This window comes from Anoplopoma fimbria, chromosome 19 (genome assembly GCF_027596085.1).
Source record: "Anoplopoma fimbria isolate UVic2021 breed Golden Eagle Sablefish chromosome 19, Afim_UVic_2022, whole genome shotgun sequence".
In the NCBI taxonomy this organism is placed as follows: Eukaryota; Metazoa; Chordata; class Actinopteri; order Perciformes; family Anoplopomatidae; genus Anoplopoma; species Anoplopoma fimbria.
In genome coordinates, this window is record NC_072467.1 from 18697804 (window position 1) to 18720971 (window position 23168).

Sequence of the window (23168 nt, forward strand, 5' to 3'; positions counted from 1 at the left end):
CTGAAGTGCTAATTAGTGTTCAACAAATTGCCACAGATAAATGTTGCAGATTGTTAAAAAAAGTTAGCAAAAAGCTGATATCTATTAAGAATTTCAGTCATATAGTCCAAACAAACAACGTATGAGCCTACAGAACAAAGGAAAAATGCAACTCATTAGTTTTTACCGCATGAGACTTTGATACCAGCCATTTAATGGCTAAGATATGAACACAGCAGGAGGCACTGACAGTCAGTATAATATGTTGTGGAGTTACAGTAGGGAATATTAAATGTTTTTGTTTTTTTAAAACTCTGCAAGATCTCCAACAGCCTGCAAAGTCTCAAGCTTCTTGGAAACACAACAGACCTTTGGTTCGGGCCAAAAGCAACAGAATAAATATATACACATGAAAAGCCGGCCAAATATTTGAAGGGGGTGTTTTGAAAGCTCACAGAAGAGATGGGATTATCATGTGAGATGGGGGTTGCTCTAGATGTGGCAAATGTATGGAAAGCTCACTCAGAGATGTTGTGAGTAAGAAAAGGTTGGACATCTGTTTCTTATTACGTAAAAAAAAGCCTCTTTTCCAATTCCAAACTGCCTGCAGAGATAAGCGAAAGTGGTTTAGGTAATTGCTCAAAACATTGGCTTTCTCCTCCTTCATTGTTTTCTTTTGTGCATCATTTAAATGAGAGGAGATCATGAGTTCATGTCTGGTTATTGACTGAGACTACATTTTACTTAAGTATTAAAGAAACTATCCTTAAAGCTGTTTTATCTGTGTTAAATCCTATTTTGTCATCTGTCCAATTAAATTGAAGACAGATGCTTTTTTTATGTTTTTCCAAAGTGTATGGGCTTGACAGATAAAACCAAAATAACCTTTACACATGCAGGGGTTTTCAGAGACATTTTCAAAATCACTTTGGCTTCGGCATTGGTGCTGAGGCATTTCACATGGGACCTGACTCCTGCCAAGTGTAATCGGGAAAGATGATCTGGGCCCATTCCTCCGGGGCGCAAACTCTTGGAGAAACGCCTGAGCAGACTGTTTTTTTTTCCTTAAACACTTCACAGTTCACACCCAGGTGGTCAAGATGAGGTTGGATGACTTCGCTGCTGCCCTGTTGTCGTGCCATGGGCAGGTGACAAATCAGTGGGAAGCCATCCAAGATCAACTGAAAATAAAATCCCAGAAGCACCTGTATAGTTTTTTTTAGCACCTTAATCAATGAACACCGCAGCCAATTTAATTTCACATACTGCAGACGCCTGCTCTGCCTGTGCTATCTCTGACAAACACATGTGAAGGCGATCCCTTGATTCTACTGTCAGAAAAAATAAGAACCTAAATACATTTTCATAAAAATATCAAGCTCCTTTACTATACTTCAAATGGTTAACAGTGGCTAGCTTTTCTATGCAGTTGATTCTCCTTTTCCCTTAAGCTTCAAAGAAAAAAAGATGCAGCAAAGTGAGGATTAGGGAAAAAAGGAATTATGCTTCACGGTGTGCATGTGTTTAACCTAATAACTATTAGCGGAGAAATTTAACAGCCAAGAAAATACCACCTCTCTATTTTTGCTCTTCTCTTCTTAGAAAACCATATCTTCTTAAGCATTCCTTGTTTAAGTTGAGCCACCGCTTTTATAAAATGCAGCACACGCTGCAGTAATGGTAGTGTGGCTTGCTTGTGGCCGTAACACATCAGTTGGAATTGATCGACTGTTTGCCCAAAGGACAGAGACCGTGTTTTAGTGCAGCGACCCGTGAACGCCTTCTTGAGGAGCGCACTTCTAAAGTGGTGCTGGGCTAAAAATTTCATAAAGGACCATGAAATAATCATGAGGCAGAGAGAGGCGCTCGGTCTTTGCTGTCTAATTGTTTCCCCTTTGAGGAGTAAAAATAACTGTCTACAGCGTGTACATTTCATCTGCTACTAAAAGGCAAAGGCTATTATTCAGTGTAGACAAGACTAGTACATTCATCACCGTAAAAAGCATACAGGGATGTTGTCCAAGAACCGTCACTGCAATCTTCATACAAACTGGTGATGTTCACAGGAGGATATCCTACATTGTCAGTTCAAAGCCTCTTTGTGCTTCACTTTTTCCCCACATGTGGTCTAATGCTGTGATTTTGGCCAATAAATAGAATGACACTGAAGAAAAAAGCAACACCTGTGTCAGACACACAACGGCTTTAGGTGCCATAACTACAGGTGAGATAACATTATCACTCAAGCAAAGCAAACCACAAGTAGAGGCTCTAAATGCAAACAGACAGATGGCTCCCGCCTACACTGCTAGTAGTTTATAAGCTCTAAAGATTTTCAGTCCCTGTTCTTTAACAAGCTGAAATGAAACACAAGCGTTTATCTCAGAGGCTGTGATCCTGGCAGGAGAGGCATCATTAGCCTGCCCTTCCCCCAAGTTTCCCCAGGTAGAAGTTGGACCCTGCTGAGGATTTTTTAATCAAACACTGATCCGTCCCCCATTTGCTGCGGAGGCCGACAAGGAACCCATATGTCTGATAGACCCGTGGCGAGTCTCACCCTGTGGGAGGGACTGTAACGTTGCTGTTATCCCACCGGAGCTGCAGGGAGCAGCGCTGTGGACAAGGTGTGTGGGCTTCAAAAGGCAGCAGAAAACAGTCAGCCTAGTGGAAAGAAAAAATGCTGGGGGTTTTAAAAGGTGCTTACTCTCATATTTTCATGATATTTGAATACAAATGCACATTATCAGATTGCAGAAAGGAAGAAAGAGAATCACATTAGCCTAGTTACATCTACTGGAGGTCACAATCTTCACTTCCAAGCCGAAATAAAGAAATTTCTGCTGAGGTTTGTCTTAGCCATGTTTACAAGTACAATGCAAAACATTTAACCCAGATTCAAGCAGATATGAGACCCATAAACAATAAATATGAAACAACCCCATTTCCAGTTGAGTTCAGCTAGCAGCACTCAGACTGCAGGGATGTGTGTGTGTGTGTGTGTGTGTGTGTGTGTGTGTGTGTGTGTGTGTGTGTGTGTGTGTGTGTGTGTGTGTGTGTGTGTGTGTGTGTGTGTGTGTGTGTTGTGTGTGGGAGAGCTTCATGTACATTTGTGTATTTGAGGTTTGTACGGTTATCACTGACTGGAATAGCAAAGTGTTATTAGCAGACTGGGATGCAAACCCAAATCACGCTCAAAATAAATTTCTTTGGAGGTACTCTATAATTCAGCCACACTGGAAAAGCCGAGACGGCAAACAAGACGACGTCATTATGTACCAACTAACAGTCTTTAAATCTGATGTAACCGCACCATCTCCTCATATTACAACTTCCAATCCAGCGAAAGCGAGTTAATAAGCTAACATCCAGCTCCAACGCCCGACATGCATTTAATTAGTTTAAAATGATAATAAGCTCATTATCTGGGTCATCATTACAAACCTACTGTCCATCCCTACAATAAATTGTGCACGCTACATTACCGAATCAATTTGTGGTGAGAGCAAGTGTGTGTTTGTATTTGCGAGTAACAATTACCATATCACATTATACTGTGTAGCCCATCATCGCTGATTAAAAATAAACAGGATATTTACAGGGGCTCCTTTAGGCAGAGGAATTAAAAATGCAGAGCTGAATATGTAATAACACATGAAAGAAAAAGCCCAAGATGACTAATGAGGGCATTCTTGTAAAGCTATATTCTCTTATTCCAGGAACGTAGATGGAAAGAGCAGGAGCACTGGAGGAGGAGTAGAAAAAGGAGAGAGAGGATGGAGGGGTGGAGTTGTGGAGAGTTGGGACACAGTTGTGGCTGTGGCAACAGAAAAAGAGAAAGACCAGAAGCTGGGAGAGAGTCCTATTTCATCAGAAAAAAATGCCTGAGTCAGGAGACGAGAGAACCATTAGGCCCAATGAGTCACAGGGAGAGGCTGAAAAAACAGATCGAGGCTGAGCTCGGCTCCCCCGAAAAAATGGCCAAAGAGAAGCAAAAACAGTGGCCCAAAATGAAGACTGATGTCAAATACTTCTGCAAACGTTACAGTTGTTAAAATACCAGGATCAAAAAGAAAGGAGTGAGATGGTTCACTCGTCATGCTTCCAACATTGTCCGAAATCGATTATGGGAGTAGCGAATGAGTGAGCCATCTCACTTCTTTCTCATCTATATTGAGAGTTGCACATGTGCAGTATCTATCGGGCAGATACTTGCAGAGAGTGTGATGTTAGCCAGAGCTAGCAAAATGTCAGCAATTTGGCTAATTTTAACACTGTAAAGTTTGTCAAACAAGATAATGGCAAAAAGTTCTATGGCATTCATTCTCTGTAAGCATTTCTTTATGTTTTACAAAGGGTTTAACTGATCCAGGCCAAAAACAATGATAGCAAACACATTACGACCATACAGTGTTAGTAGAATACAGCTGTTAAAGAATAATAACTATATGTTGTTGTTTTAACGCACTTGTTTCAGATTTGTACTAGCTTTCGGCCGATATGCAAGTTCAGTTCTCAGAATCGTTATCGGTTCTTTTAGCAAAAGTACATGTAAACGTCTCTGCAGATCTACACGGGAAATGGGGCTCATGGTTACCGTAGGTTACAGAGGTTTGCAGATGGCTACAGTGAACAATTATTTTCATTGTCTCTGAATCTGCTGATTATTTTCTAAATTAATCAATCGCTTGGCCTACAAAAGGTTGAAAAATAGTGAAAACTGGTGATCACAGTTTCTAAAAGCCCAAGGTGACATCTTCCAATTGCTTGTTTTGTTTTTCCAGCAGACATTCAATTCACAATTTTAAAAACACAAAACAAGATCTTCATCAATTAATTAGTTAATTGCCTTCTATATTTGGCTCGGATGTGTACAGTAGGGTTACACCCTCCAAATCTCAACAACATGCATGTTCAAAACAGAATACTGAAACTGAATTAGATATATTAAAATTGTACCTTAAATCTGTATAAAAGAAAAAAGCATCTCAGAATGACACGCACAGCATGTCCCAGCCAACATATGGAGTCAATTCACAGAATGTAGCCCATTCAAAATACAACAGTGATTTTCTTTATCCTCTACACATGATCTTTTCTGCAGTGATTCACAAACAACATACACTCCTTCATTTATGTTGATAAATGATGCCTCTGAGCATTGAGTCTTTATCCAAATCCATAACAGAAACCAAGCCATTTAACAAGAAGTCCCACAAGAGTTCTTTATCTTTAAAATATTCAAATTGGCACCAAATGACCACTCTAGTGAAAAGCTCCAGTGTTAGTCAGTGAGTGCGGGAAACAGTCACACATCCATGAAATGAGCTCTTCCTCCCTGGTGCTACTTGATTAGCACCCAGCTTCCTCCGTCCCATTGTGCCGACACTGAACCCAATGTGAGTCAACCCAGCGCTTTTGTGTGAACTTAGCAAAGAACTGGTTGTTCATCTCGCAAAACAAAAAAACAAAAACCCCCACAGATGAAGCGTAACACTTTTGTTCGCATTCTTTCAGGAAGCGATGTGCTTAAACTTCAGCATCATTCGGTCGGTCAGAGTTGTGCTAAAGCCAGGCAGGCAGGTAATCTCCCCGCAAGTTAGCCCATGTCACAAACCTATCAGTGCCAGACTCCCTGGCTAGCCTAAACCCTCTCTCTGAGCTTTGACTACATATGGGGGGGATGAAAAGAGCAGAAGGTGATGAAGAAACCCTCCGGCAAAAGCAGAGGGATTTACTGAATGTGCTCGCTCTGTGTAATGACCAGCGGGTTCTCACCGGCAGCCTTTAATGGACACCTGAGTGACACGGTTTATTAGTTCTGAAAAACATTATGTGGAGGAAAAGATGGCTGGGGGGATTTGGAGATAGATGTGATTTGAGTGTTCCCATAAACTAAGCGCCTACCAAGCTGTGAGCTCGCTGGAGAGTCCGCTATCTGCCGAGCCCAGCTTGTCAAATACATAAGAAAAAGTTTATTTAAATAAAATGTGTCGTCATGAAGTTATAAGAAACTTCATAGAGAAAAACATAAGTAGCCCAAGTTGACCAATCACAAGTCAAGTTATAATTCAAATTGATAACAAATTTGAATCAAATGTTCCAGAAAATCTGCAAAAGAAAGGATGGCTTTATTATGGCTTTGCAAATATTAGGAGTTGGCTGCATCGACAACATTCAGGTGCTGTTAAACCATAGGAAAAAGAGTGCCATTACAACTTCAAACAATGTGGAAAGCACAATGTAAATATGCCATTTATGTTTTTTTATTATTGATTAGAGGAGGTCAGTCTCATCATCTCTCAAGATCTGATGTTTTCGTCTTCAGTGGAGGTATAAGTCACCTTATACAACATATAAGTACATCATGATTTATTGATTCATTAAGCCCATTTTTAATGAACAATTTTGCATTTCGCTTTTATCAATTCATCCTACTTGTCCACGACAGCAAGGCATACAAACTTTTGCCATATTTTGATGCTGACATCCCCGACATGTTGCCATAGTTGTATTTTTGAGAAGGCGCATGTCAGCTATCCTATGCTTTGTAGGTACGCCATAACAAACAAATACAAATCCAGCTTTGGGTCAAAGCAGGTAGTTTTTATATGAAGTGACCTTTAGCTAAAACTGCCTTCAATAGATGACATCAAACCACAGGTTCAGCACTCAACAAAACACAGTGCAGACATTTATAATAACACACACACACACCTTCATGGCTTTTAAACAGCTGATGAAAAATACACCTTCTCGGAGAGTAAATTATTTCTGCCAGCTGAAAAGCAAATTTCATTTTCTCGTGTCTCCAGACAACAAAGATGCCGAACCCATTACTAGCCGAGGCCTCTGCATCACACACATTAAATGAAGGGTCCTCTAGCAATCGAAAAAAAGCAATTTTCTCATTGAGCCAATAGATACTCCATTTAGTTCCGGGCTCTCTACGGACCGCTGCCGCCATAGTGGGGCTGATACAGGGGAAAGCGAGTATAGAGTGATGACCCGGCCTCGTTTTCCCTCCGCCTTGCTGCTCTGAACCCATCGATACGGATACAGACGTGCTTGGCAGACTGAATGAGGTGGGATTGGAGACAGGGAAGATGAGAAAGGATGGGGACAAGAGGAAGAAATAATAATAGATGAGCTGATACCAAGGGAGACAGATAGAGCAGGTGGGAGGAGGTTGTGGTGAGGAAGGATGAATCAAGGATGTGAAATCAGGGCCAGTGATCAAATGACCGGCCAAAAAAGGCAGCAGAAACATCAGCCGGTATTAAGGAAAGAGAGAAAGAGTGAGAAAGTGTGAGATGGAAAAGTAGAGAGACAGAAATCAGAGGCACCCAACCATGTGGAACCGCAGATTGATTAATTTAAAGCCTTTAATGAGCGGTGCTCTGCCAGGCCAGGCGGCATCAAGTCAGTCACCCGGTCTCTCTCAGCAGGAGCTACCATACACTGAAATTCACACATTTCTATTTCTGGGTGGCCGAGTGAACTTAAAACACACACATACATTGTCTCTATCTCAAACTTCCTCTCCTATTCATTTGTTTTTTGCTGTACCTTTCATCACTGGCACTGAAAATGTGTGATTAAGAGCAACACATTATCAGAGGGACTATTAAAATGAGTGCGCTGATCACCAGAGGCGAGTCTCACACCAGGTGTTTTGTGTCTGTGGGCGGAATAAATACCAGCTTGGCTCGGAGGAGATTTGAATACACTCAAACATGCTCCCTCCTAATTGTTACTCTCCGCATTGTTGCTGCCAACCTTTATTCCCCTTATAAATTACAATGTAGGTTTACCAACCCTGTTGTTTGCATTTGTACTCATCCTGTAGACATCACTTGTGTGTGTGTGACCAACAAAACAATTTCCCCAACAATCAAGCAGAGGAGAAAGAAAAAAAAGGATTCAGACTGAGTTTAGTCATCCATGTTGGCAGCTGCTCCTAAAGCATCAATACTACTGTTTCTTTTCTTTTTCTTTTTTGACAAGGCAAATGTTCACCCACAACATGGTGAACAAACACGCCTCTGTTTTCAGTTTGTGTGCTTCTCTCTCGACAAATTGTTAACTTAACCAAGTCATCTAGGATTTGGGAGAGAAAAAAAGGAGGGTGGAACAATAAGAGAAGCAGACAGAGTTTAGAGAGAAATCTTCACATGATGCAGCGGTATATCGTAGCACAGCCCATTAATGAGGACAGGAGCTGATTTGTCTGTCCAAGCTGTTTGCCGTGATTTGATTCTTCTCTCCTCTTTCCTGAATCACTGTACCAGCCTCAGGGCGATAGAGAGCCGGAGTGAATGCTTGAGACTTTAACTCGAGGCGAGAAAATGTTTTTTTGACAATCTCCTTGGGCAAAATCTTATTAAAACCTGATGTCCAGCTGAAACTATTTGAGTCTTGACAGTGTGAGTAGAACTTAAACTTTTCTAGCTGTTAGTATCCAAACTTTTCAGTGAACCAATGATGAAAACACCCTGAATTCACTTAAAAGTCACATGTTCGGTACTACTGACTATTGACTTTTCTCTTTCAGAGTTCTTTAATCTGTCACTTTCGCTCCGGTGGAGACGAGACAGGGATGAGGTGTTTTTTGGATGATGTATCCCTCTGATTAATGCAAACTGACAGAGAACTCCTGCCCTACAGCTAGTGCAGGCCGTCAGAGACATCCATCTGGTGACCCCACACACGTCTCTGCAGACAGCCTCCTCCCCGGTTATGGCTGGAGCCCCGTGGGAAGGACGCCAGCTTGGAGACTGACACACATCACCCTGCAGATTCCCCCCCTGATGTCAGGTTTCTCATACTAACCCACTCTTATCTGCAGACTGCATATTAACCCCATTTTGATAGACTGATTCAGGGCAAAGTTAGTCACCTGAAGAGATTTAATGTTTATGCAGGAGTCTGATTTATTCACAGAAGGAAGAAAAAAAAACAAAGACCTGTCCTGAAGTTAACTCAAGTTTAATGGATATAGCAGCTTAATAAAAGACTTAAACCCATTTATCCCTCATGTATTCTATCTTTCAAGATGTTTTTTTTTTTTTTTTCCAGCTTATCTGAAGAGAAAATACAATTTGCAGCAACAAAGTAAGCAGGACTCAAACAACATCGCCCATGAGACACGCTGTTGTCAATACTGAGCCAGTTTAACACGGCAGTCACGAAAACAAGCAGCTCATCGTGTAGTTTTCATTTCAACATTTAAGTTGGAGACTTGTAGTTGTAAAGCAGAGACACGTTTTCTTACCTCAAAGCGGAGCTCAGCAAAGAAACCCTCTGTCCGTGTCAAGAGGTTTCCCCTGCGAAAATATCACCAAACTGCCGATTTGGGAAAAAAAAAAAAGCCGAGGACTGCTGGATATAAAGTATCAAAACAAAACACACAACCAGCAGATCAGCTGGAGATGAAATGTGCGCAGCAAAGTCCTACTAATAGAAATCCACGGCTCCGAGATCTGCGATCCGTTTGGACAAGCACGCAGTGTTGAGGGGAGATTGGTATGCAAACAGTTTTGTGAAGTCACTGAAAGCGGAGCTGCTCATCCAGCAGCCGGCTGTGCTCCGGAGGGCGGAGACTCTCCTCCGGCCGAGATGTAAACGTTAAACACACACTCGGTACAGCAACAAAATCAACGTGATACATTTTGATTTTAAAATGAAGTGCAACGTTATAAGATAAGATGAGATAATTCTTAATAATAATAATGATCATTTACAGGATTACAGCAGCATAGGTGTAGTGCAAACAAGGTACATAGTAGAAAAAACAAGTAAGAAAGGAAGTAAGTAAGAAAAATAAAAATCCACAATAACTAAAAAATAAATCTTATAAATACAGACAGCATAATTATAGTATATATACAGTACCAGTCAAAAGTTTGGACACACCTTCTCATTCAACTACTTTGAAGAATGTAAAATATAAAACATATTCTGGTTTGTTGAGCATTTGTTTGTTTACCACATAATTCCATATGTGTTCCTTCATAGTTTGGATGTCTTCAATATTAATCTACAATGTAGAAAAAAAGAAAAAGAAAGAAAGAAAAACCATTGAATGAGAAGGTGTGTCCAAACTTTTGACTGGTACTGTATATATATATATATATATATATATATATATATATATATATATATATATATATATAGTTATAGTATGACCCCTGAATTCAAGTTTATTTATCTAGCTCTATCAAACAATAATAAACACATCTACCATCAGGTCTGAAAAGATCTTAAATTACCACCTTACATCCTGAAGTGTAAAAAATTGCAGATTTACAAGGGTTTATATGAGGGATTATTTCTTTGCCTGGGGCAGTTTCCTAACTTCCTGTCTTGTCTCTTGTCAGGTCTTGTCTTCACCTGAGATGTTGCCAGGCAATCAGCTGAAACTCCAATAAATTACTGCATCTGCACAGCCAAAACATAGTAGGCTTACACAACGCCCTGGTTTTATGGATTAAACAAAGGATATACCTTTAGGCTGGTAGGCACATAGCCAAGCTAGATGGCGGTTTCCAGTCTTTGTGCTAAACTAAGCTAACCAGCTGCTGGCTGGAGCATATAAACAGACATATATGGCAGTGGTAGCCTATTGACCCCTTCGGCCATCTCTGTGTGAGAAGGCTAGTATACATAATCACAAAGCTATTGCAAATTGACGGCGCTCTCTATGTAGATATGAATGGCTCACTCTAAGATAACGAAAACTCAACGACTCTTAGTGCACTTATACACTATGTATCAATATATTCAATTTCTGCTTATAAATCCTTAGTCCAACATATTGCTCCCTTTAATGCAGGATGCAGGAGTGTTAGAAACAAGTTTGTTTCTAATTGGTATGTCAGGGCTAGCCTTAAATAATAAAGTCAGAATTTGTTGATGTCAGAATTCAAATTCTTACTTCAATTGTAGAATAAATACTTTTTGAGCAGACTTTTGACTTTAATCTTTCTCTTTGAGTTTGGACTCAGATAGCAATCTCAGTGAGAACTCAAATATTTATTTCATGTGGCTCTTATCTTTTCCTACTGTTTGTGTTTAGTCTCAGTTGGGGAAATGCCTTTTCTTTGGAAGTGTATGACAAAGTAATCGCGCTCGTCATTTTGTTTATCATGATGATCTTTTACACACACACAGAGGCATGGTGGAAGTCAACATCTAACATATACAGATGAGACATCACACGTGGTAGCCTAATTAAAAAGTTAGAGTACAACAACTTACTGCTTCCAGAGAGGATCATAAAGCATAAAGTAGCCTAATATTATCTTTGTGAGAGAAATTAGTCTTGCTTTCTTGAGAAATGGGCTCAAAATTGTTTTTGATTCCATCAACAGATGAGTGACAAATCTCAGATAGGCAGCTGATAGTAATTGTTTGTGTCCCTTGTTAATTATTCATGTTGTGTGCCTCTCTCACAGCCAGAGAACAAGAGGAGTGCTTTTGTTTGGGGTGTTGAGGGGGTGAGAGGGGGGAGGCTGAAGTGTTTCTATCCCTCTGTGCTCCTCGTGTCACAAAATCTACTACAGATGGAGAGCAAGATAAGCGCTCCAGAGACTGATCTTTTTGCCTTCTCCTCTAAGGTCGCGACACTGACATTCCCAGTGGCATACGTGATACTTCCAACCCCCAGTTTCCTCGTGTTTTCTCCTGATCCCTTTCTTATTGGCCCTTAGGAAGTCTGCAATCATAAGAGCAATTCTGAAGTCAAGAATGAATGACAACCAGCGGCTTAAAGTGAAGTTTAAAACAAGTCAGAGATACGTATGGAAACGTTGGATTCAAAGACTCGTTGGGAGCTCGGTTCAGACGCAGGACCTCCGCCCGTGTAAGAAAAGTATCACAGGAATGGCTTGGCTGCCGAGAGAACAGCTGTGAGGTATTTTCTTTTTGGCTCCTTTGGTATTTTCAGAGGGCTCAGAGAGTAAAGAAAGGCAGAGGTGGATCACTGACTGAACCGCCTCCTCCCCCCAGCCTTTGAGCACTCACATGGATCACTGGTGTTGGGGAGAAGTCTGTGACATAGTTCAGTTCAGGGATTATTTGTTTTTCGTAGCTAATCATTGATTGATCAACAGATGTAGTGATCTGAGGCAACCCGGGACGTAGCACACCAGTTAATACACAGATCCAAAATCTGTTTACAGTCTCTGGTTTTGACCTTTCAGTGATGGTCTAAGTCACTTTGCAAGAATTCAAAGAAACATTTTAAATTGACTCAGGATTTTACAAAAGTGGTGATTGATACATAAGAAAACTCTGGATGACGTCCACTCTCCAAACTCAAATCATTTGAGGTGACTCGGATGAAGTCAAGTCGAGCAAACAACTGTTTTTCAAAGCTTACAATGAAACCATGTGGATGTTGAACCGCAGGGAATTTGTATTAAACACTGTGTTCATTACGTGTACATAAATAATTTAAAACCCTTTTTTTCTTGCACGATTTGGTGTAAAGTTAATGTACACCAAGTTCCTCCTCCATCCAAGCTGCCGGCAATACAATTTACTCTTGTTTCCATCTTAATCACATAACACACACACACACACACACACACACACACACACACACACACACACACACACACACACACACACACACACACACACACACACACACACACACACACACACACACACACTGATAGGCGGACTATGCTAGCTTACAGGCGGTTCCTCACATGCACATTCTTATCGCACACATACCCATTCAATTCAATTTACACAGCCAGCACTTCAATTTCACACACATAGCATCATACCACATGCTATCTCATTAAACAGGCTGTGGACATGCTTCACAAGCTCTCCCAAAGTAGGCCTCATTGTTGTGCGCACACACACACACACACACACACACACACACACACACACACACACACACACACACACACACACACACACACACACACACACACACACACACACACACACACACACACACACACACACATAGATGCACACAGGGGATGTAGTCTTAAGGAATTTCCCTGGCAACAGCATAGGAGTTAAGGAATTTCCCTGGCAACAGCATAGGAGTGATTTAATATTGTATTATGTACCGGATTGTTTTGTGTTCAAATGTTTTTTTTTATAAATATGTAAATATTAAAATATTATTGAGTTCCTATAAATACAGGATGTTATTTTACCATTTTGTGGTGTTTGCACGACAATACTGAAATAATAATAATAATAATAATTCCCATGTTGGAATGTGTTTTCTGTTGTGCAGGTTTAAAATTGCATAAAAGCTCTGTGCAGCTGCTTTTCTATTGACACTGACAAGCATAGTGTAAAATAATTGTTAGAAATATATTTATTTGCTTTCTTGCTTAGCTAAAGATAAGAAGAATGTTACCACTTTTGTTAGCCGCAACAATTCAGTTAATTTTTTTGATAAGTATATAAAATGTCAGAACTTTAAAATATTAAATTCACAATAATAAAACTCTGATAAGCAGCAAATCTTCACACAGCTTAAGACTTGAACTGACTTAAATCATTATCAAAATAGTTTCCAATTAATTTTCTGTCTAATAATGTCAACTAACTAATTGTTTCAGCTCTAGCATCAGATATGAAGCTAAAGCCAGGAGGCATCTAGCTTAGTTTAGCTTAACGACCGTTGGCCAGACGCTGTCACTTCTTGGAGTCTACACTTGTTGCCTGGCAACCTCCTGTTTAAGACAATCCTTGAAGCCACTGTTTACAGTTGGGCAAGAAATAGTTCCACAATGTAACCCCTCGTAGAGTGATGACTTGTTTGTTTGAATGTAAATGTATTGTGTGCATCAGAAAACGACTAATTGAACATTAAGTGTTTTGATTAGGCTCACATTCACCAGAGCAATTCAAAAGTAGTTTGCAACTCAAATACAAGATAGAGCAGAAATCACAGTAGGAGGATCAGTCACATAACACTTATGATTGCTTTTTATGATACATTTATTTTAGAATTTCTATTTAATTTTCTTGAACAAACAAGCAAAGCCATGGAGGTTTTGTCCCAAAATTTGTGACTTTGCCTGACATTATTCTGAAAAATGTAACATAAGACGTATACAGACGTATACAAACCGAATGTACACATGAAGATGTCAAACACACTTAGCAGCCTCAATCTGTCAGGGGGCATCAGCCGGCACCCTGGGAAACGGGCCATCATGTCTCATGGCTTCTTGCCCCCTCCACTCCGGGACCAGGATCAGACTGTGAGACATTGTGTGGTTCCCCTTTATCCTCAAGGGGAACCACACACATTTGGTTACGCTACCGCTGAATAAGCTTTGCTGTCTTTCATTTTCCATTTGACAGCCAGAGTCTTAATTCTATTTTCCAGAATGTAACTTCAACATGTATTTGTCTTGAGGCGAACCTTTTCGAAAAATGTTTCTCCTTAATGTAGATATTTAAGCAAAACCCGTCCTTGTGAGGCAAATGGCAAACGTTTTTCTCCCCAAGAATTTGTCCGAGACACCATTCAAAATCAGTGTGCTTTCACATGAAAAATCATCTGTGAATTCATGCATCTCCATCTGGCTTAGTGAGCCGTTCTGCATCCGTCACATTGCCAGGCTGGCGGAGAAGGGGTAGAGGAAGGTGACAATAGAAATGACACTCTAAAGCTTGAGGGTACTGAATCTTCTTTATTTGGAAGCATCTTCATCCTAACAAACTCCTGTGGTAATGGTGCGTGTTACCTGGCAGTAACCTAGCAACAAGCCCTGACTGTTTAGATGAATAATTTGACAAATCCGTAGGAAGAAGCATAACGTAGAAAATCTGAGTATTAACATGCTTAATTATGATTAAGAAAGCTTTTCGAAGTATCTTTAACGCTTTCAGTATCGAGACCGCTCCATTTAGACTTTTTCTATGTCACTGTGTGCATTCCCCTGCATGAAAAAAACACCTGTAGGCACTTTAGTGTGAGGTTTTCCACCACCTTAATAATTACGGATGTCTACCTGCTGTAGCTCAGTCAGTGACAGGAGCCTGAGGATACGAGATGGAGAGAGCGAGGGAGGAAGAGTGGGAGGGAAAGTAGAGGGAAGAGATGTATGTCAATCTGTTATTTTATACACCTCTTCTCTTTCAGGAATGCACACAACATCTGCTGGGTCGGATCATAACAAAGCAGCTGGAAAACACACACAGAGGAGGCACCGAGGATGCAGAGCAACAGGAAATAAGGAGTTTAAAGATGGAAATGAGGAATGACTGGACCATTTTTGCCCTTGTTCCCTCTTTATGTACAGTAAGTGTGCTGTTTGACTCCCCGCTCGCATTCCTCCCAACCCCTTGAGTGCAGCCATTTCTCTGCTGTCTTGCGGTGACAAGCCAAGCGTGCTTAACTCCCTCCATATACTGTACCTCCAGTGTTCCCAGGAGGATGTAGTGGCTGGTGAATGGAGGAAAGTAGGCCAGGGGAGCCACCACTGCATCCCCTCCTCCTCCAGAAATCTGATTCACCGAGAGGGAAAGATCCATTTGTCAGTCACACACAATTTCTCTCCTCCTCTGTTTCATTCGAGGATTGCGTTTTCCTCAGAGGGAACATGGATTTTTTTTAACTCTGTAGATTTATTTCTCACATGCACTCAGTTGCTGAAGGTGTACTTTCCATTCAGTGTGTGTTTTGACAAGACATCATCGTTTAGTTTAGATTCAAACAGGTCTGAGACACTTCTTCCGTCAGAGGACTGTGGTTGTGTGTGCAGCACAAGTATGGAAGTCTGTGGTCGTTGGTCCAGCCCAGACACATTTTCTGGTCTGGGAGCCTTGGAAGGTGGAAATGTGGGATTTCAACGATTTTTTTAAATGATTTATGATTTGTGGATTGAGGTGTTGTGCCCCGGTGCACTGTAAAATATTCCATGCTGTTTAACTGAACAGAGACATTCAGAGTTTTTAACAATTAATCTTCAAACTGATTTCAGCAGTGGAGCTCCCTCACTGGTGGATTAAAGCACCGCTTATAACCCTCAGTGATACAAAGTAACATTCTGGCTAAAAGCTTAACTACTCTGTTGCAAATAGTTTGATGAGTTATTAACCTACAGGTGATTTCAGACAGTGAGTGGCGTCAACTGCCACCTCCATTGTTTATAATGTAAACACAGTAGCAGAACGCCGTTAAAGAGCTCTCAAAGCGCCGCCTACAGTCATTTCAACGAGGGAAAGGCGGATGAGGCACAGAGGATAAGTTCCCAGTGGGCATGAAGTTGTTTCTGCAACGTGAACATGCAGAGATTTAGCTCTGCCACACAGAGTTCACCAAGCTGAACTTATAGCGCTAACCAAAATAGAAGGAGGTGGAAGACGCGAGAAGTAACAGCTTGAACCAGCATCATACTGAACTGAAGACAGTCAGATTCAGTATTGAACGTTACATTTGTATGAACAGTGATGTGTTCACTTACTGACATATGTACTAAAGGTCATTTGGTAATGTAATCACTTAGCATACAAAGTGAATAGACTACAAAGTCTGTGACTGAATCTTGTTACAGTGCTAAAACGAAACATTTCAAATCAGCAAAGTGATTTATATTTTCCAATTTAAGAAAGCTTAATAAGCTACAATGAGCTTAACATGTTTAGTTCAGTTCAGTTCACATTTGTTTTGTCACACTCGCATACATTACAGTAGCGTTTTCTTTCTACCTACACATTCTATATACAAAGGGTCTGTTCTTCATTTTCCATAAAGTCCTTAGAGCTTTGGCTGTTCCTGTTGGAGCCAACTATTGTACTTTTTCTCCCACAGTGTTTGTTACCTTAGAAGTGCATGGGACTGAATGTATACCTACCATCGCCAAGGTTATCATTATTATCAAAATAAATAACCATGACATAATTCAACTTGTATTAAAAGACAAACAAAAAGTCCCATCATGTTTTTATAAAATTACAAGAAAGAAAGGCCTCTAACAGTAAAATGTATTATATCAGGACAAATCCCATAAGATGTAGCATCTTACTTTTAAGAAGATCTGAAAATAAAAAGATGAAATAGCCAACAAGATAAAACACAAAATAAAATCAAAGAAAATCTATTCAAAAACAAAAGAGACCTAACTATAACCTCAGGGAGGACACTGTCATAGAAACAGTGAAAAAATATCAAACTATAGGTAAACAATGAGCAAAACATTAAGAGAGTAAAGCATATTTAATAACCCCCCAAAAACAGAAGTGCTCCTAATGTAGATCCTTGAGGCACACCCTTTTGCAGAGTTAACAAATCCGATCTACAGCTTTGTAAAACATTACTTTTATTTGTCTCAGAAGCGTTAATCCACAAAACAATACATACCAGGAAGTCTGCTAATATGCATATCATGTCTCATTAGAAACTTAATTAGATGAGTTAAATGAGCTCTCGGCTGTACATTCATCTTAATCATCATTGTATGTCATAATTCCTCAAGTAAGAGGAGTTTTTGGTTTTCAGTAGCCTGTTCCTGTCTGATGTTTTATAGTGTACTTTTGTGGCACGTCTGCAGAGGCCTGGGTGGTTTTGACAGCTTCTAACTGGAGATCAGTAACCAGGTGTGGAAACAACTCTGTCATGGTGGTCACCATTTTTTCCCACCTGTGGCCAGCTGGAGACCCGTTGAGCAAAATTAATATGGAAACCTGTTAATACAATTTGAGCTGGGGACTTTCAGTACCATAGCTCTGTCTACTATTCCCTATTCCACCACTAATGTTTTTTTTCTTCATGTCCACAAGTCGATAATGACATTACCAGAGTTTATTTTGGACTTGCTACACTTTACACTGCAGCCTTTTTTACAGATGTCCAGGTAATTTTCCTCTTTCCCTTCAGAGAGCTACTATACATAAATGAAATATGGATGCAGCTTGAAATCAACTCCAGCAGCATCCAATCTCTTGAATCAACTTTGGGGATGTTTCCCTGCCAACTCCTGCATGGATACCAACACTTCCTTAGCAACTGCATGGCCAGTGGCTGTATGTGTGCATTAAATGCTGACAGTATCTGCAGGGCTCAGCTGTTGATGGAACACAGTTATCCCTTTTCTCATTACTGTCTGCTCCAAGTGAGATTCACCAGGCCCGTGGACAACCACCAGGGACTTACGTGTGTGTGTGTGTGTGTGTGTGTGTGTGTGTGTGTGTGTGTGTGTGTGTGTGTGTGTGTGTGTGTGTGTGTGTGTGTGTGTGTGTGTGTGTGTGTGTGTGTGTGTGTGTGTGTGTGTGTGTGTGTGTGCACAGTGTGGCCAATAAGGAGCTCCTTGGAAACACCTGTCCAATACTCAGAAATCTGAGCATACAAACAAAGGATCTTTTTCTCATCACACTCCAGATGTCATCGGATATGGATGTAAACACAACTCTCTGACAAAAATGAAAATTGTTCAAACATGTTCAAAGTGCCAGAACGCCCATGCATAATTTCATTTGAGACGATATCACACGAATCAGGTGCTCCTCCCGGGACGGCATTGTTTGCTAACCTGTTTCTACATGCAGAGGAGCTGCAGCCATGCTTCCATTGACTTACAAATAAAACAGGTAATACCAAAAAATCAGTGACCAAAACAAAACCTACTGCACTGAATGGATGTTTTTTTTGGTCCTGTTTCTATAGATCGATAAACATCTCATGCTGGAGTAAAGGTGATGTCATGCTTAAAGTCACACCTTGACATTTTATGTTGGATATTTCTGTTCACCAGACAACAAGTTGCAGTTCTTCAATATCAGAGGATGCCTATAAGGTCACTGGTGATCTTAGAAGAGAAAGCAATATAATCACTGCATTTCTTTATTGATCGTACAGAACTTCCTGTAAGTGGGCTCCACTACCAGCCCCTAATGGTCACACAAGGTCAGCAGCAAAAGCTTTCATCTCCTGAAATTCCCCACATTCAAAAGCAGCCTTTCAGTAATATGGTGCCACATGGAATCAGCTAGACAGATCGACACAGAAAAAACCCCAGCAAACTATACTGTATGTTTTCATAGGTTTATTGTAAAGGGCTCACTGGAAGCTATAAGTCAACAGAGTCTTTTAGCTAAAAGTTTGGGTTTAAAACATTACTCATTAGTTAACTTTCACTGCAATACTAAAAACACAGACACAGTTATTAACTAACTGGTGAAAATAGTTGAGCATTTAAAAGCTCAAGAGCCAGATTTGTCCTCAGAAGTTGGTGAAAACCAAAAACAGCTGATACTGGAAACTGAATATTGGGCTTGCATTGATCACATACTCACAAACGTGTAATGCTGAGGTTGCACTATATCTTAGTGTAAATAGGCTGTTTGCTAGCAAGGTTGCCATTTCAATTTTAAAGTAGTCTCATTATGGTAAGAATTGCCTCTGAGCAAGGCGATTGCCACAGTTTTTCACTAGGCTGCTCACGTTCCCACAGTCTTGGACAAAGAGGAGTGGGTGGAGGGCAACTCATGTCAACAAATCCTACACACTGCTAAAAGGTGATAATAAACAATAATAGCTTGTTTCCGGCACAATCAATAGGCCAAAAACTCACAGGTTTGAATATTTGTACCCAGGACTTACAGTAAATTAAGTAAATTTAATTGTTTGCTGAAGATCAAACATTTTGTCCTCCAGATGATTGCCTATAAGGTAGGAATCGAGTTTGCTGCACACCTATCTTTATGACCAATAAATACAACGTTTAAAATAATTATGTACAATAAATAATCATTTTCAGATTATTGAAAATAATTGAAGATAGTAAGTATGGCCTGGTCACCTACTTTGGATGGGAAGGTCATAAATCCGTCAAAGAAAGTGGAGTGATGGATAATAAATGGACAATTATTAGTCCACCAGGGCAAAGATGATCCACATCATGTCTGAGTGATCTGACACATCAATCTACTGATGGATCTCAGTCTCATTATTGGGATGTGATTGGTGCACGAGAATAATCCAGGTGATGGATAGGAGCGGTCTGTTGTGAGAAATGGAGGCACAATGGTGTAATTATTTCTACTGAAGGACAAGACAAGGTGAAGGTGGAGAGTCTGATTGAACATTTAACCTTGGATCACCATCAGTGCCGATTCTAATATTATCATATCACAGTCCTACTTTAAAATTTAATTTGTTGCAACATCAAAGAATAAGTGCCACATACCACATGAGATGGAGGACTTAATGAATAAGAAATTTAAAAAAAAAAAGCAAATAGCGAAAGCAGAGCAGGACAGGTTGACTCTTATTTTCTTCTTCATGTCAAAACTCAGCATGCGGTTTCAGGGGAAACACCAGACTGCAGAGTTTCAAAAGCTCATTTTTAAATCATAAATCCAAGAGCCAAGTCCATCAGGGGAGAATTGATGCCTTTGTCAGTTGGCAGTGTGCATTTCCTTTAATAAAAGAGATCTGATTCTTTGATGTGATATTTATATTCCCTCAGGATGAATGTTCAATTTGCTCCGACTCTGTGATACCACTCCAAAAGTGACGGATACATGAAACTTTAACGTGGGACGTGGATTCAGGGGATACATCTAATATAAAATCGCAAGCCTCCTCCATCAGTTTTTCTCATTTGAGCTTTACAGGAAGACTTGTAAATCTGCTCCGACCACTCACCTTGTGTCAAGAGTTTCCAACTGTTTAGCTGCTATCTGTTTCTTTATTAGACTGTTTATCCTGAAGGAAAGTGCATTAATTACTGCCCACGATGTTCAAATGTTTGGCGCCGGAGGGCCTTGTTTTAATAATAACGGCATTTTCTTCTCTCCTGGCAGGGATGTGATGAACTGCACACTAACAGTACACTGGAACAGATTACTGCTTGTTTTCTTGTAGGGCAGCGCTGGTCAAAAGATACCACCCACACAGGAGTGAAAATAAATAGTATTTACAGGCATACCCAGACCTATATCCACAGCACTGTGTGAGCTCTAAAGAATGATCTCTTAGCATCCAGCTATAGGGGGAAAAAAATGCTCTGGCTTGTTTGTTTCAGGTTTAGCCAACAAAACTACTTAGTTCTGTTTAGGAATATATTTTTGAAATGTTTGGTTAGGTTTAGGAGCATTATTTTTTGTAGGCATAGCTACAAATGCCGGATGAGACTAGGTGATAGCTCTATAATTTGACATAGATAAATGTGGTAATGATTGTCTCATCAAAATCTTTGCAACATAGCAAATCAAATAGCCATTTTTGCAAAATTGTGCACATCTTCAAGGTTTAAGAACACCTACTTAAATTCAATTTCCATATTTATAAAGTTGTATTAGCTGACATAACAGAAGACACTCCCATGTGAATGAAAAGTGGGAACTGTAACCGGAAATAATTATTGAGGAAATTTTTTGCAAGTTACCACAAAGGCATTAAAAGTTGGTCATGAAAATAATCTTATTGGAAGTTGAAAATAATGATTTTTTTAACATTTAATAAGGGCTTAAGAGCAGATTTATGTTGGAGGAAGGGTGGAATGACAGGAGACTATTCTTATCTTGTATTTTCACAGGTGGTCCAGTTTTAAAGGAAAGCGGAACATACAAAATAATGGAAATCCCACTTAAGGAATACCTAAAGATGTAAACAATGCAGACCAAATATATATTTACTGGTTGTTAAAAAAACAGTAAACATATTTCATCGTGAAGTGATTAAAACTATTCTTAAAGACTGAAATAAGTCTACACAATGGTTGTGTTGGTGTTAACTCGCCGCTCAATACCATGGATGAATCCAGCTTTTAATGATAAAACAATATTTAAGCTTTTTGGCAGAGCTCTTTTTGTTTTTTTATTAATGCCTTAAATTAAAGAAATGTACTTTTCTGCAGAGTGAGAGGCGAGATGGAGAGCAGACTCAGGCCACATCTTCCATTCCCCTCATTCCCTGTGAAACCTTGTCTAATGGCTATTTAATTCATAGTACTAACGGATTATCAAAGCCATTTAAATTAGTTATTATGGAGAGGATAGATTGTGAGACAGCCATGGGAGGTGGGTCACGTTACTCAGAAGGCCCGGAGGAAAGATGAGGAAAGCATGCAAATGAAATACAAAAAGGATGATTTTCCTTCTCTCCCTGCAGATTCCACGGCTCTACTCAAGATCTAATCTGCTATAAAGCTGAGCCCACTGTGGAAAGCCCTCGAGGAGGAGCCCACTATCCTATACTTCTACCAGAAATAATGTTACGAATTCAAGAGAATCTAAGGAGAAAGAGCAGAGACAAAAGAAGATGTGTGTTAGAGAACAAAGCTTGAAAGAGAAAATGGAGGAGCAAGGCAAAGAGCATATGAAACAGGCGGCACAGAAGCCAATAAAATAAAGATCTCAGACATCACAGTGAAGTGACAGGGTGACCTTGTAGGCAGAGAAAGCTATATATGAAATACAGTTAGTTTGGACTATTTATTTAATGTCAGTCTGCATTACTCTTCCTGCTCTCTCTCTCTCTCTCTCTCTCTCTCTCTCTGTGTCTACATTGTTTGGTTTCCAGACTGTGAAATTCCTGTCACATTAGAGCAAAATTACTTTCCTGTCTGGTTTCAAATGAATGCCTTTAGTAACAGTGTAAGCAACTTAAGAATTGTATCATCCAGGTTGTTGTTAAAGTAATACGTCAACATTTTGGGAAACAAGCAGCTTGGATAAAAACAGAGAGACAGAGAGTGACTTCATTGTCTGTTCATGTAGACATTACTCCACTATATCTTTACATAGCTAATAGTTGTTTGCTGATATATAAATGGTAAACATGTTGAAGATAGCTTATTTAAAAGACGACCCACTCTACTCCGAGCCAGAGCCACCAACTCGAGCATCACAAGTTCTCAAGCCCTAAAGTGGCATTTTGACATGCTTGATTTGTCTTTTACCCCAAATATTCAATTTACAGTCATTTACTATTTTGTGTTCTTCCTGGACACATTACCTAACTGACACACTTTTTGTTTCTGTCCCTCCTCTCCAGACATATTTTTAGTTCCCCATATCAAACCATTGACATTTCTTCAATCCGTCCTGTGGGCCCCCGCAGACTTTCCCTCATTTCCAAATCACCTGCCTACCACACCCATCCATCCTCATCACAGTTGAAATGCTATGTTCTGCCTGCCTGCAGTTTGGACTCTGCCTCTAAGCTACTTACAATAAATCACTGAATTCATCCT

At 40.1% G+C, this 23168-nt stretch overlaps 1 protein-coding gene across 1 annotated transcript in view; it reads right to left on the bottom strand.

Annotated features, from left to right (window-relative positions):
• LOC129108556 (tetraspanin-18-like) overlaps positions 1 to 9498 on the bottom strand; it is a 30768-nt gene extending 21270 nt beyond the window's left edge. The window contains exon 1 of the mRNA XM_054620412.1: positions 9251 to 9498. The gene's annotated coding sequence lies outside the window, so the exon portion shown is untranslated. The remainder of the gene's footprint in view (positions 1 to 9250) is intronic.
• Positions 9499 to 23168: the final 13670 nt, after the last annotated feature.